This window comes from Carcharodon carcharias, chromosome 1, assembly GCF_017639515.1.
Source record: "Carcharodon carcharias isolate sCarCar2 chromosome 1, sCarCar2.pri, whole genome shotgun sequence".
Classification (NCBI taxonomy): Eukaryota; Metazoa; Chordata; class Chondrichthyes; order Lamniformes; family Lamnidae; genus Carcharodon; species Carcharodon carcharias.
The window spans coordinates 102,607,789-102,624,825 of record NC_054467.1 but is presented as its reverse complement, the minus strand read 5'-3'; positions in this window follow the sequence as shown (position 1 = coordinate 102,624,825).

Genomic DNA, 17,037 nt, shown 5'->3' with positions numbered 1-17,037 from the left:
GGGATTGGTAGCGGAACATGACAGCAGTAGTATTAAAACAGAAAAAGTATTAGGTGGCAACCTGTAAAGCTGAGGCTGCTGGGATACTTGACATATGTTAGCCTAGACAAAGGACTCAGCAAAACTAGTCCAGATTAGCCCACAGCAGGTGTGAACCCAGTGATCAGAGGAAGATAGGTGTCAGTCATTAGAATCCTAAGTAAGACCAGACAGGAGAACTACAACATTTAGCACTTATTACGATAGCAATTGTAGGTAACGAGGTGTCAGTCATTGGAATACGAACATACGAACAAGGATCAGGAGTAGACCTTTTGGCCCCTCGAGCCTGCTCCACCATTTAAGATCATGGCTGATCTAATAGTAACCTGAAATCTACATTCCGCCTACCCCTGATAACCTATCACCCCCTTGCTTACCAAGAATCTATCCACCTCTACCTTAAAAATATGCAAAGACCTTGCTTCCACCACCTTTTCAGGAAGAGAGTTCCAAAGACTCAGACCCTTTGAAAGAAAAATTTCACCTCATCTCCATTTTACATGGGCGACCCCTTATTTTATTTTTAAACCTTGCCCCCTAGTTCTAGAGTTTCCCACAAGAGGTCTGTCAAGATGCCTCAGGATCTTAAAGGTTTCAATTAAGTTGCCCCTTATTCTTCGAAACTCCAGTGGATACAAGCTTAATCTGTCCAACCTTTCCTCATAAGACAACCCGCCCATTCCTGGTATTAGTCTAGTAAACCTTATCTAAACTGACAGCAGGACAGGACTGTTGAAACACTTTACACCTATTCTGATAGATTATAAGCCTATGTGACCAAGAACACAGCCGCAGTCACAAAACGATAGGGACTAAATGTATATAAGGCAATGTAACAACTCAGAGGACAGATTGGCTTGGATTTGATTGACAAAGACAGGGTCTCCCTGCATTTGCTTGAATAAATGATTGAAAACCACGCCTGAGTCTCCGAGGTGTTTGATTTCACCATAGCAACCAGCAGGAGTGAATGATACAACTACAAAGTTCTTCATGGGAGCCAAAGGAGCTTCATTTTGTCAAGCCGGTGTTTTGGCCTTTCCTCAGTGTGCAACACAGAAGAAGGGGAGAGAGAGGATTTCAGTTCACTGTCTTCCTTCTTGAGGGGTTGTGTTGTCCGAGTCCTGGAGGGTTTTTCTTGAATCAATTTTTCCTCGATTCACTGCCTTTACATTCAGGTCATCATAAGAGTCACAGCCCAAGAGCCAGCTGTTTTGAAAAGATGCTCTCCTATTCCACCATGTTTGCCTTCCTAGGAAAAGATAAGGAAACACATATGTCCTACATGTCCTCCAAAAGAGCCAAGGACACTTTTGGGGATTGTTGGCTTTGGTGAATCTGACTTGGGGGTGGGATGGGGAGTAGGAGTTGGATGGAAACTGTAACCAGTGCATGAAGTTAACAGTTTGTGGGAAGAGTGAACTTGGGAGAGATGTAGATTCAAGGGTTAACTCTAATAAGAGCATACTGAGCATGTGCAAAAGAAGCTACGTCACAGTGATGTCACTCACTGAGGGAGGATGTCTGAGTAGCATCTCAGAGGGCAGCTCTAGCTCAATGTCAGTCTTATTTAACCTTTGTAAATAGTTAGCATGTAAATAAATGTTTTTTGAACAAAGACCGTTGCAGCCAGCAAGATCTCTTCTAGAATAAGAAGACACCAAATCCCGAGACAAACCCATCATAACAGGCACAGCAAGTCAGTCAGTCTACAAAAGAGAAAAATAGATTAATTTTTGACAAGTTCTAAAGAATAATCAGATCTAAAATTTTAGCCTACTTTTCTGTTTCAGATAATGATCAGCTAGTGCGTATTGGTTTTAATAAACGAGCACATGCAGTATAGCGGTTGTAAGATATTGTACAGGGTAATGGTTAGGACATACTTAAAGCACTGTGTGCACTTTTGAGGTCACCATGAGAGAAAGGATTTTAAAGCCATTGAGTGCATACAGTGTAGATTCACTAGAACAATGCCTGTGATGAGAACTTATTGGAATGAGGAGAAAAATGTGATGGTGGACGTGTTTCCACTAAACAGAGGAGACTTAATAAAGGTTTAAGAATTATGAACAACAAACTTTTGTTAACCATCCATATACGTGCAAAGTGTTATTCTCTGTGACTTGTCAGAAGATGCCTTACTGTCAAAGTCACTTTTAAATACGAAACAGTTAAAACGTATTTATTATTTGAAACATCTATTCCTTTAGTTTCACTTCTGACTTTATTTATATTTTTTTGCCATGCTTGCTGACCTACATTGAAATTCTCATCTTTGTTTTTAAATCCTGCTGTGGCCTCATCACTCCCTATCCCTGTACCCTCCTCCAGCCCCGCCAGCCTCTGGGATATCTGTGGTCCTCTAATTCTGGTCTCTTAAACCACACCCCCCCACCCCTAATTTTAATTATGCCACCACTAGTGATCGTGTTTTCAACTACCTAGGCCCTAAGCTCTAAACTTCCCTCCCTATATCACTCCACCTCTCTACTTTGTTTTCCTCCTTTGAAACATTCCTTTAAACCTACCTCTTTGACCAAGTTTTTGGTTAACTGCAGTAATATTTCCTGATACAGTTCCTGTGAAGTACCTTGGTGTGTTTAATTACATTAAAGACACTGTGTAAATGTAAGTTGTTGTTGTTTAAAGTGATTTTTTAAAAAAAAATAAATCATTCTCGGGATGTGGGCATCACTGGCAAAGCCAGCAGTTATTGCCCATCCCCTGTTGCCCTTGAAAAGGTGATTGTGGGCTGTCACCTTCAAATGTGGTTAATGTGGTGAAGATAGTCTGCTTGTGTTGTTAGGTAGGGAGTTCCATCATTTTGATCAAGTGGCGATGAAGGAACAGTGAAAAATGTCCAAGTTGGGATGATAACATGACTTGGAACAGAACTTGGTGTTCTCATGTATCTGCTGCCCTAGTCCTTCTAGGTGGTGGAGGCCACAGATTTGGGAGGCGTTGTCAAAAATGCTTTGATGAGTTACTTCAGTGTATCCTATAGGTAAGACATACACTGAAGCCGCAGCAAGCCAGAGGTTGAGGAATTGGCTTTTTAAGACAGTGGATGGGCTGCCATTCAAGGAGACTGCTTTGTCCTGAATTGTGTCCAGCTTCCTGAGTGCTGTTGCGGTTCACCCAAGCAAGTGGAGAGTATTTTGTCAGACCGCCGATTGGTGACTCAAGTGCCAGTGAACTAGTTTGAAAATGTTATTGTGAAGTCTAAGGGTGTGCGGAAGTTCAACTATGATTAGTAAAAATATTTAAGGCGGCAGACCTTATGCTGTCAGGTTCCTTTGACAATGCCAATAGGCTTGTCATTGTTAAAATAATAACATTTGAAAGAACAGTAGAAGTAAATATTGATAAAATTGTAGATGGCAACTGTTCATGATTCTACCATTTACAATTGCTCCTTGATTCTATACATACGAATTAGGAGCAGGAGTAGGCCACTTGGCCCCTTGAGCCTGCTCCGCCATTCAATGAGATCAAAACTGATCTGATTGTAACCTCAACCCAACATTCCTACCCACCCCCGATAACCTTTCACCCCCTTGCTAATCAAGAATCTATCTGCCTCTCCCTTAAAAATATTCAAGGACTCTGTTTCCACCACCTTTTGAGGAAGAGAGTTCCAAAGACTCACAACCCTCTGAGAGAAGAATTTCTCCTCACCTCTCTTAAATGAGCAACCCTCTAATTTTAAACAGTGGCCTCTAGTTCTAGAGTCTCCCACAAAAGGAAACATCCTCTCCACATCCATCCTGTCAAGACCCCTCAGGATCTTAAAGGTTTCAATCAAGTTGCCCCTTACTCTTCTAAAGTCCAGTGGATACAAGCCTAACCTGTCCAACCTTTCCTCATAAGGCAACCCACTCATTCCTGGTATTACTCTAGTAAACCTTCTCTGAATTGCTTCCAACACATTTACACCTTTCTTTAAATAAGGAGACTGATACTGTATACGGAACTCCAGATGTGGACTCACTAGTATCCTGTACAACTGAAGCATAACCACTCTACTTTTGTAATCAATTCCCCTTGCAATAAATTATAACATTCTATTACCTTTCCTAATTACTTGCTGTACCAGCCTACTAGCCTTTGGTGATTCATGCACTAGGACACCCAGATCCCTCTGAATCTCAGAGCTCTGCAATCTCTCACCATTCAGAAAATAAGCTTCTTTTTTATTCTTCCTGCCAAAATGGACAATTTCACATTTGCCCACATTATACTCCATTTGCCAGATCTTTTCCCACTCGCTTAACCTATCTATGTCCCTTTGTACCCTCCTTATGGCCTCTTTGCTATTTATTTTCCCACCTAACTTTGTGTCATCAGCAAATTTAGCAACCATTCTTTTGGTGCCTTCATCCAAGTCAGTTATAAAAGTGTAAAAAGTTAAGCCCCCAGCACTGATTCCTGTGGCACACCACATCCTGCCAACCAGAAAAAGACCCATTTACGCTAACTCTTTGCTTCCTGTTGGCTAGCTAATCTTCTATCCATGCCAATATATTACCTCTGATTCTGCATTAACCTTTGATGTGGCACTTTATCAATTACCTTCTGGAAATCGAAGTACAGTACATCTACCAGTTCCCCTTCATCCACAGCACATGTAACCTCCTCAAAGACCTCCAATAAATTGTTTAAACATGATTTCCATTTTTAAAAAACCATGTTGACTCTGCCTGATTGCCTTGAGTTTTTCTAAGTGCCCTGCCAAAACACCTGTAATAATAACTGCTAACATTTTCCCTATGACAGATGTTAGGCTAACTGGCCTGTAGTTTCCTGCTTTCTATCTCCTTCCCCTTTTAAGCAAAGAGGTTACATTTGCTATTTTCCAATCTTATGGAACCTTTCCTAAATCTAGAGAATTTTGGAAAATTGAAACCAATGTATCAGCTATCTCACTAGTCACTTCTTTCAAGACCTTAGAGTGAAGTCTATCCAGACCTGGGGATATGTCAGCTCTGCAGCCCCAACAATTTGCTCAATACCACTTCCCTGGTGATTGTAAGTTTCCCTGAATTCCTCCCTCCCTTTCATTTCCCAATTTACAGCTATTTCTGGGATGCTACTTGTGTCCTCTATAGTGAAGACTGAAGCAAAATGCCTGTTTAATTCATCCGCCATCTCCCTCCTTTCAATTATTAATTCCCCACATGCATCTTCTATAAGACCAATGCTCACTTTGTTAACTCTTCTTATTTAAATAACTATAGAAACTCTGACTATCTGTTCTTTATATTACTAGCTAGGTTTCTTTCATACTCTACTTTTCCCTGCTTATTAATCTTTTTGTCATTCTTTGCTGTTATTTATATTCTCTCCAATCTTCTGACCTGCCATCCATCTTTGTGCAATTATATAATTTTTCTTTAAGTTCGATACTATCTTTAAGTTTTTGGGTTAACCACAGATGGTGGCTCCCCCCCATTGGAATTTTTCTTTCTCATTGGAATATATCTATCTTGTGTGTTATGAAATATCCCTTTAAAGGTCTGCCAGTGAACCTCTATTGACCTTAATGTCATTTGCCAGTTCACTTTAGCTAGCTCCACTTTTATGCCTTCATAATTGTCCTTATTTAAGTTTAAAATACTTGCCTTGGACGTACTCGTTTCTCCCTTAAATGAATGTAAAATTCACTCATATTATGATTGCTGCTACCAAGGAGTTTCTTCACCAGGAGATCATCAATTAAATCTATTACATTGCTTAATACCAGGTCGAGTATAGCCTGCTCTCTGGCTGGCTCCGGAACATGCTGTTTTAAGCAATTATCCAGAAAACATTCTATGAATGCTTCATCTACGCTAACTTTTCCCATCTGATTTTTCCAGTCTATATGTAGATTAAAATCCCCCATGATTATTGTTGTACCTTTCTGACAAGGTCCCATTATGTCTTCTTTTATACTCTGTCCTACCGTATAGTTACTATTAGGGGGCCAGTGCACCCCTCCCACAATTGACTTCTTGCCTTTATCATTCATTATCTCAACATGAACTGCTTCTACATTCTGGTTTCCTGAACTTCGATCATCCCTCTCTAATATGCTAATACAATTATTAATTAACGGAGCCACCAGCCCACCTTTTCCTAACTTCTTGTCCTTACTATGCATGTCCCCTTACCACTCCTTTTGGCCTTGCACAATCATCTCTTTCACCATTTAATCTCTCCTGCCTTCCATCCTACCACACACCTTTCTTTTTTCCATCGTCCCCTCTTTCACTTGCTCGCAACCTATTACATTCCTAACTTCTCCCCATTCTGATGAAAAGTCATTGACCTGAAACATTGGGCAGGATTCTCCCAGCCGCATGGAGACAGGATTGGAGGTGGTGGCTGGGAAATTGGTGGGAGGCTACTTCAAAATGGATCCCTGATGCAATCCCCCCCCTCCAGGCGCTTTCCTAGGAGTGGACAGGGACAAGGGTCAGCTTCTTATCCATGGAGGTGGGCAGCCAATTAGGGAAATTGAGGCCCTATATATGGGCCATTTATGGCATTGGTATTTTCCCACCATTGGAACAGTTTCCCACTGCAAGCCATCAGAGCCAAAAGCTCCATGCCTCAATGAAAGGGGTAAAAGGCCGCAACCTCATCCGTCACTACTTTTGGGCTTGCCCTCCATCCTGATGGCCCTACCAGCTTATATCCCTTTATTTGTTGAATTCTCTGCAGGCAACTGCCGGTATTTCTCTCTCTCACAGATGCTGCAAGACCTGGTTATTATTTCCAGCATTTTCTGTTTTTATTAATAAAACTTTAATTGATCAGTACAATTTTCAAAATGGTAAATTGGCAATATTCTTTTGACAGTAAAACTCCCGGGATCAATTTCTATGTCAGTACGTTTTCACTGGAAGAAAGATGGAGGCAGACCCAAGGTACCACATGGGCCAGAAGTGCTAGAAGCATACCAATTTTTTTGGTAGACCGCAATTCAAGTGACCTGAGGTCCTGCCAGGAACACATGACAGGTCAAGTGGTATAGTTAGGATCGCCTTAGAGCATTTTTGTCTCTGTCAGCATTGTTACTGTCTGTGCCTGCATGAATCCAGCAATGATGGGCAGTGAAAGTCAAGATTCAGCCACTGTCAGTGTGAACTAAAGGCATCTTGGGCTGTAGTTGGAGAAAACTGGGTGGAGTTTTGGGATTCATTTTTATGGCAGTTGTTTGTGCACCTTGAACGTTAAATATTTCTGAGGTTAATATAGTTACTGCTGCAGGTTCTACCTGGAATTTAACTCCTGCACTGAATTGCTGCTTCTCTTCACGCCTAACAATTCTACTCCCTCCCCATTAAGGTGCACGGCAGGCTTTTCATATTTAGCTGCTCAATTAACATCCTGTCTCCGGATTGGCAAACTGCTTACACCAGAATATGTTTCGCTAAGGCAGCTCAACGACCACATTAGAATGAGGGTCCTGAACCTAAAATGCGACAAGTTCCCCCAAACCCCAAGTCCTCTGAACTGGGCACCGCACAGTTCACCCAAAGCCTACCTGAATAGTGTGCCAAACAAAAATCACTCCCTCTCTGGCATCACAACAGAGCGATTTCAAGCTCGTTCGGTTACAGAAGCAGATAATAATAGCCTGCCCTGGAAATCTTATTGCCTTGGCTCCATGTTATAAGGTAGCCATGGAAATGATGTGCTGCTCCACTGCATACTTTTTCAAATTAAAAAAAAAAATCTTAAAATTACATTAAATCACCACAATTTTGAAAGTAGGTTAACTTTCTCACAGGAAACCTCACCTTATCATCTCTGTTCTTTAAATATTCTTTTCTTAAGACTATAAATGAACATTAATGAAATGAGTTGATTCCATCTACTCTGTTTCTGCATAGTAAAGTGCAATTTGTCCTATCATGATCTTGGCCAATTTACTTCAACTCCTGAGGGAAGAAACTACAAAGTTTCTCTGTTTCCCAAAGGCAATGAAACTAAACTCCAGAATATCCCCTTCAGCTTCTGCCATACATTCTTCATCTTTGACCATTTGTTTTTCACTGCATGACATTTTCAATGTCAGCGGCTCAAATTATTTGATCGTCGCTGTAACCTTCAATCAGTCTGCACACATATAATGGACACTTCTCCACAATTAAATCAAAAGAATTATACCATAAACTAAAAAAAGTACAGCTCTCATCTTGTTCTGTCTGGTTCTTTCCCATTTTCTAATTCATCCTCTACACTTTTATTTTGTTCTCCATCTCTTTTTCTCTCAAATGCAAACTCTGCAGACACTGGTAATCTGAAATAAAAACAGGAAATACTGGAAAACACTCGAGAAAGTGGAGCAGTGTTTATGGGGACAAAAACAGAGGTCAGAATTTTACCCTTGGCGTGCGGGCATGTGCCCAACACACCCGAGTGTGAAATCAAGCGCGTTGACGTCGGACAAGCGTCCTGACGTCAACATGCACTCTCGTGATATTTCACGCGGCGGGCGCAAGATGAAGAAGCTCGCCATTAATTAAGTGGCCAGTTAAGGCCCTTGAGAGACCGACTGACTCTGTGTTTACGTAGCCCGTGCGATTTTCAGGCCGTCACACAGGCAAAATGGGCAGGTGGGCAGGCCACCATTTGCAAAACCTCATCCATGGGTGGGATAAGAGGGGCCAGTGGACTTGACAAAGTGAATAATGAGTGGTTTTGGATATCACTTGCTGCTGCTTGCTTCTGCGAACAGGGCAGCTTAATTTTGCTTCAGTGCTGCATTCAGAGCATTTAGAGGCTTCAGTTCAGATTCAGTGTTGCTTTCCAGGCCCTCGGAGGATTCACACCGCATGGAGGCCTTCCAGGTATCAGACAGCCTTCCCTTACCCTGGTAATGGGGATTGTCATCTCTGCTGGAGGCACCTCCTCTGAGGAGGAAGAGAGGGCCAGAAGGGCGAGGTGGCCAGTGTCCCAATGCAGCTTCCAGGGAAGCGATCTGTGGGAGGAGAGGCGCAGGCACAAGGGGCGCAGGACCAACAGGAAGGCCAAGGTGGAAGAGGCCGAAGAAGACGCCACTATCCTGCTGCCAGGGTTTACCAGAGGCATTGCAGCTACCTCAATATGTCTGAGGTGCAGTGCCGAATGAGGGTCCATCTCTCAAGGGAGACAGTGACCTCCATTTGTCAGAGGATCAGGCCTGAGATCAGCTCTGACTGTGTGGGTGGAAACCCCATGTCAGTAGCTCTGAAAGTCATGGTGGCCCTCAACTTCTATGCCTCCGGCTCTTTCCAGGGGTCAGTCGGTGACCTTTGTGGAGTCTCCCAATCAGCTGTCGATAGTTATGTCAAGCTGGTGACAGAAGCTTTGTTCAGCCTGGCATTGATTTTCATTCATTATGAATGAGGCCAGCCAAGCAGGGCGACCCAGAGGCTTCGCAGTGATTGTTGTGTTCATCCAATTCCAGGGTGCCATCGACTGCACATGTGTGGTCATCAAGGCACCGCATATGTACTAGGTAAGCTGGAAGCCTTCATCAACGGGAAGGGCTTCCACTCCATGAATGTGCAGATAGTGTGTGATCACAGGATGCTGATTCTACAAGTCTGTGCAAGGTACCCAGGCAGCTCCCATGACACCTACATCCTCAGACACTCCCAGGTGCCGAGGCTCTTCAGTGCTCCAGCCCGGCTGGATGGATGGCTGCTGGGTGACAGGGGCTATCCCCTCAGAAGGTGGCTCATGACGCCTCTCCGCCACTCAAGAGCAGTTGCTGTGCAGTGGTACAATAGGAGCCACCCCTCCACAAGAGCTGTGGCAGAGAGAAACATCGGTCTTCTCAAGATGCACTTCTGATGCCTGGACCGTTCAGGGGGTGCATTGCAATACCCCCCCAGATTGTGTGTCACTGATGGTGGTTGCATGCTGTGCTCTCCACAATCTGGCGCTGGAAAGGGGGGACGCAGTGGAGGAAAAGGATCTTGACGTAGCTGACGATGAGTCCAGTAGTGAGTCCGAGGATGAGCACACACAGGAGAACGCTGAGGGCATAGGTGCTGACCTCGGTAACCTCCCGGGAGCCAGGCACACCTGGGACACTTTGATCCAACACTCATTCAGTTAGCCTACCACATAAGAATCACCACCACGTGCCAGGGCTGCAGGCTCCAAACTCAATCCCTGGCAGGACCAGTTCCTTGGTCAACAACATACACTATGTGCCTTTGCAATAAAGTTTAAGGAGTCACACATCATCATAACATCATGGCTTACCCTGCACCCACCGAGCAAATGAAGCATCCAGAGGCCAGCTGCAAAAAAAATCCCTAAAACATCTGAGTGATAAGCATTGCAGAAATTAACATTGACATGTGTTATATATCACACCATTAAAAATAATAACAGAAAAATGGGGGAAACAAATATCACCCGTGATCAGGCCATGTTGTGTTTAAGGTGCTTTAGGTTTTCACTTGCGAGCACTACTTCTAGGTGCTCCCCACTCACTGGCACCAGCATTGGAGTCAGCCTGCTCACTGTGCTGTCCAGGTGGCCTTGATGACCTTGGTGGGTGTCCTCTGGCCCGTGGAGCCTGTGATGGTCCTGCCTGTGAGGGAGTGGCCAGTGCCATGGCTGGCAACTCCCCAGTCATCATAGCCTCATCAGATGCCACTGTCACTGGCAGAGGGGTGGCGGAGCTGCTACCGTCATCCGGAGCACCCTGAGAGGAGCCGGCAGAGACGACAGGCAGCTCGTACGCCAACATCATGTTGCTTTGGACCTCCCTGCTCACCAATGATGGGCGGACGCTTAGCTGGAATACTACGTGCCCAATCCACTCACCAGCTGAGGTCATTGGCAGTGTGTGGGCTTGCAGATCCTAGCACATCCCCAGGAACCCCTAGTTGAGTCCCTGGAGGAGCCTCTCCATGAGAGTCACCACTCTCCATGGAGGAGGCATTGCGCTTGGCCATGAGGGTCGACACAGTGCTTATGCTCGGCATGGACTCCTCCACAATGGAGACCATGGCACGCATTCCCTCAAGTATCTCTGCCTCTCCTCCCATACACCCTGCTGGACTTCCAGCAGCAGCTGCCTCACGGATGACTCCAGAGGCTCATCATCAGCCATCAACTGAACATTGTCCTGGTTTCCAGCAGTCCTCCGACTGCCGGCGCCCTGGGCACTCTCCACCTCTGCCTGCACCTCAAGTGAGTGTGAAGCGCCCTCACCGGTTTGCACAGAGATACTAGAAGCCGATCTTATGCCCACCGAGGTGCTGGTATCTGCGCTGGTACTTGCTTGACAGAGAGCGTGTGACATTGGTGCATGCTCAGCATGCTGGTCCTCAGGGGTCAGGGGTGGGCCTTCAGGCTCCTCACATCGAGGGGCTGCTGGTGAACCTAAAAAGGAGAAGAAGGGCATCTCATTAGTTTAAGTCATTAGGCTGTCAGTGTGCATGCCTGGCACCCTGATGACACAGAGATTTGCATCATGGTGCCCTCGTCTTACCATTATCAATGGGCATTCCAGGTTCGAGGTCACATCAATATAGAGACTACACTGCAATGGTTGCAAAAAGCCACAATCTCACCTCAGTGCACTGTACCCTTACCTCCCTCTGGCACCCCAACCTCACCGCAGCCGCTTGACCGAGGTGCATGGCACCTCTCCAGCTCCAGGGCTTCCTGCTCATATCTACTGAAGATGAGGAGGTGTGGGGGTCCCGCCAGTCCGCTACCTCTTTGCATTGTTATGAGATGTTTTCTCCTGGAAGGATAGAGGAGCACTGATCAGTCCACCCTCTACCTGTAGCGCCATTGCAGCCTGGCTAACCCCACCTGAGGAACACCTCACAGGGCTCAGCACATTTGTGACCCTGGAGCTGCAAGGCATGCAGTCCAAGCAGCCAGGGCTCACCCCATGGCCAGGTCCTGCCTCAATGACATTTGCCACTCACACTGTAACACCTCTGAGGCCTATGGGGGGATAGGCAGCTCTTACCTGTTCTGCAAAGTGATCCATGCCAACACGATACTCACCCTTCCTGATTGCAGCAGATCATTAAAGCGCTTCCAGCACTGGACCAATGTGCGCCTCATCAGGTCATGGCTACTGACCCTGGATGCCACCTCCTCCCAGGCCTTTTTTCTGAGGTGAGGGGCCTCCTCCTCCTGTCCCTGGGGACAAGTGATTCTCTCCTGGCTGCCACCTCCTCCAGGAGGGCAGTGAGGGACTCAGTCAAAACACACGGGGCCGACTGCCCCGCCGACCTGCCCTCTCGCCTGCCATGTCCATCTGCTAACATCTCCATTCACAGGACTTCCATGTCCTTCGATGGCAGCCTTTCAGGTGTCTCATGCTGGGCGGGCCTGAGTTGGCCTGCCCGCGTAAAATCATGGTGCGCTGCTGATCGCAGGCGGCAGTCGGCTTCCCAACCGTGCCTGCCCAGCCCCATTGAGCACCCCCACCAAGGGTAAAATTCTGCCCAGAGTTAACATTATCTCTCCACAGATGTTGACCAAACTGCTGAGTGTTTTCAATTTCCATTTTAACATTTTCTCTCTCTGTAACTTTATCTCTGCATGGTTGCACCTTTCTCATTGTGGTGTCTGCAACTCTCCATCCCTCACTTCTACAGTAAGCCTCGTATTACCTCCATGTCCTTTGTTCTCAGTGAATCTCCCAATTCACTGTGTGGATCGCATTCAATTCTTCAGAGGCACTCAAATCTTACCTCTCACTTACCTTTTTCACTGTTCAGATTGTAAATCAAGATGAAAGCCACCATCTACCATGCTGAGGCTGTGCATTGGGATTAGCCAGATAAAAATTATTGAGGGTGGTTTGAATATGTATGGGTAAGACAGAGAGTAAGAAAAAAGTGCTCGGCCAAGAGGAAATGAAGAGCTGGTGTTTGGAGAAAGCAGACCGATTGAGACCTCAGATGGCTGTAGGAGGAGATGCAGAACAAGCTGATAGAGGCTTGTGTTGTGTAAATTGGCTGCCCCAACTTCCTAATTACAGGGACTGCACTTCAAAAAGTACTTTATCAGTTGTAACGGGTCTTGTGGTTTTCAAAGGTGATATATAAATGCAAGTCTTTCTCTCTTTTCTTTCTTTTTAAACATGGAGCAGAATCAGGCTTGGCGGGGGCAAGCGGGAGTGGCCAGGAAACCAACTGCCACCCACGATCGGAGCCTGATTGCGATTTCTCGCCAATTAAGGCCCGCCCAGCGTGAAACACACACTGCAGCATTGCCTGTGGCGGGGGGAGGAGGAGGGCAGCCTGTGGGGGGGGGGGGGGGGGGGGGTGGTAGGAGGGCAAGCACATGAGTACATGCAATGAAAGCTCCCTGAGGCATAGAACAGCCTCAGCGAGCTGAAGATTTAAAAAGTGATAAACAAAGAATTTTAAAATGTTAAAAAAATGTCCCTTCATGTGACTCTGTTATGTGAGCAGGGACATGTTATGAATGAAATGTTAAAATTTTTATTTAATTTTTAATTGCTGTTGGAAACTTTATCCCGCCCATGGATGAGGTTTCCTAAAAAATCCAAAGTCCGCTTGGCCTTTTCTGTAAGATTGGATGGGCAGCAAAAAATTACTTTCAATTGGTACTTTAATGGCCTTAATAGGCCTGTAATTGCCAACTCCTGTGCACGCCCGCCGACTGAAATATTGCATGAGTACTCAATGTTGTTGGGACACTTGCCCGACGTTATCGCACGTCATTTTACGCTCACTTGGGTTGGGCACGCGTCCACTCAACGAGCGGAAAATTCTGTCCATGGTGTGCACCAGACATGGAGAAAGGTGGCAAATGTTGCAAGCTTCAGGACCTAGATCCAGTGCAGGCAGCACTTCAATAACCCCTAGCGGAGCAAACAAAGCTAGGGAATACTCATTAAATGGGAGGATATTGAGAAGGGTTGAGGAAATGAGAGACCTTGGAGTGCATATCCACAGGTCATTGAAGGTGGCAGGACAGGTGGATAAGGTGATAAAGAAAGCATTTTGAATGCTTTCCTTTAACGGTTGAGGTATTCAATAAAAAAGCAGGGATGTAATGCTGAAACTGTATAAAACGCTGGTTAGGTGACCGCTAAAGTTTAGCATACAGTCCTGGTCACGACATTACAGGAAGGGCATAACTGGTCTGGAGAAAGGACAGAGCAGATTTACAGATTTATTTGAAAATTGCAGCTGTGAAGAAAGGTTGGATAGGCTGGGGTTGTTTTCCTTAGAACAGAGGAGGCTGAGGGGTGACCTAATTGAGGTGTACAAAATGATGTGGGGCCTAGACAGGGTAGACAGAAAAGACTTGTTTCCCCTAGCTGAGGGGCCAATTACCAGGGGACACAGAATTAAGGTGATTGGTAGAAGGATTAGAGCGGACATGAGGAAAAACTTTTTCACCCAGAGGGTGGTGAGTGTCTGGAATTCACTGCCTAAATTGGTAGTTGAGGCTGAAACGTTCAACTCATTTAAGAGGTGCCTGGATATGCACCTGAAGTGCTGTAACTGGCAAGGCTATGGACCAGGTGCTGGAAGGTGGGATTAAAAATAAGCAGCTAGCTTCTTCTCTTTTCTTGGCTGGCGCAGACACATTGGGCTGAGTGGCTTCTCCCTGCACCATAACTTTTCTATGGTTCCATGGTTCCAACACCATGGGCAGGATTTTCTTGCAGGTTTCTGAACTCGGCTTTCAGACTTAACTGGGAATCAGAAACTCGCACGGTGTGGGGAACAGTCACTCATCCATGAATCTCCCCGAGTCGGCCAATTAATGGCCAGAGAGAGAGCACGCCCATCCAATTAAGGATGATGTGCAGGCTCTCGAAGCTGGAAGGCCAGTAGGATGCTTACAAGCTTGGAGGAAGCTGAAGGATGCCATTGTAGGTGAGGAAGAATGTCCCAAAATGGGGGCACATCTCTCTCCAACATGTTTAAATCTAAAACAAAAGAAGGTCTTAGTAGCCGGGCCACCATTGTGGAGTAGGAGCCCCTCCACAAGGAGGTCTGAAAGCCTGGCTGGAGCTCTGGCCCTCCAGTGTGCCACTGGAAACCTACCACCAAGCAGCTGCCTTGTTCCTCAATGCCTGAAGAGATCTGGAGGTTATTTGCATTGTGGAGCCCTCCACAGAAGATGGTTTTGATGCATCAACCTCTGGGTCATGGGCCCAACATGCTTCCGCTGCGCCACTCTGGGCCAAATCGAAACAACTGACCTTAATTGGCCAATAATTAGATAACTTGGCTACCCAGCACTTGCGAGGTATTGCAAGGACCAGTGCTTGGACCTCAGCTATTTACAATCCTTATCAATGACATTGATGAGGAGACTGAGTGTAATCTATCCGAGTTTACTGATTATTACTGATTAAACAAAGTTAGGTAAGGCAGTAATCTGTGAGGACTCAAGGAGGCTTTAAAAGAATTTAGACAGGTTAAATGATTGGGCAAGGACATGGCAGATTGAATATAATAAGAAGTGTGAAGTTATCCACTTAGGTAGGAAAAATCAAAAGAAAAATACTTTTAAATGGTGAGAGACTGAGAAATGTTGGCATTCAGAGGGACATGGGTGTACTTGTAAGTGAATCACAGCAAGTTAATTTGCAGGTATAGCAAGCAATTAGGAAAGAAAATGTTATGTTAACCCTTATTACAAAGAGGTTAGAGTACAGTAAATAAACCATACTATAATTATATAAGTAAGATCACCCCTGGAGGGCTGTGTACAACTTTGAGTCCTTACCTAAGGAATGATATTTGCCTTGGAGGGAGAACAACTTAAGTTTAAGATAAAAGCAAAATGCGGATGCTGGAAATCTGAAACAGAAACAGAAACTGAAAATGCTGGAAAAACACAGCAGGTCTAACAACATCTGTGGAGAAAAAAAACAGTTAACGTTTCGTTATGACTGTTCATCACTCTGAAGAAGAGTCATACGGACTCAAAATGTTAACTGTTTTTTTTCTCTCCACAGATGCTGTTAGACCTGCTGATTTTTCCAGCATTTTCTGATTTTGTTACAACATAGGTTTATTAGACTGATTTCTTAGAAGAGATGATTGTGCTGTAAGGGGAGATTGAGTAGACTAGGGGCAGAATTTTTCCCTTGGTTGGCAGGCGGGCCCCACCGGCTCGGCGGTGGGTAGGCAGCCGATCGCTGCCGCCGCCAAAACGGGCCCGACTGCCATTTTACTTGGGCAGCCAATTAAGGCCCGCCCAACGGTCTGCCCGAAGGGAAGTGCTATGCACTTCCTGTGCAGGGGGGGGGGGAGGGATCCCCCAACTGGCAAAGTGCGCTCTTTCACGCATGTGCACGAAAGAGCACACTGCTCCCTGAGACGAAGTGCTGTCTAAGGGAGATCACTGACAGTGCTTCAAAGTTTAAAAATAGAAAAATAAAAAAATTATTAACATGACCCCCTCATGTGACAATGCCACATGAGATGGGACATGTTAATAAATCTCACATAAAGTTTATTAAAGATTTTTAAAACGGACATGAAACCTCATCCCACCAGTGGATGAGGTTTCATGTTTCACCAGACGCCCACTGGGGCTCTTGGCCTGCCCGCCAGCCTTAAGGTTGGACGGACAGGGCCTTTAATTGCCTTAATTATCCTGTCAATGGCCTCAGATGGCCATTGACAGGTCAGCGGGGGGTGGAGGAGAGGGGTGGGTTGGGAGTGGGGGAGGGGTGGGGGGGGGTAGCTGATTTCGCTGTCCACCCCCCTTCCTGAATATTTAAATGGGGCGGGATGACATCGGGGGTTCCTCCCAACGTCATCCTGCATCATTTTCCATCAGCGAGCGGGCCCCGTCCCCAAATCGCCAATGGAAAAATTCTAGCCTAGGTTTATATTCTTTGGAGTTTACAAGAATGGGAGGTGATCTCAAGACACAACATTTTTAAAGTGGTTGATAGGTAGGTGCTCGGAGGGTGTTTCCCCTGGCTGAGGAGCCTAAAACTAGGTGTCACAAACTCATAATAAGACATCAACC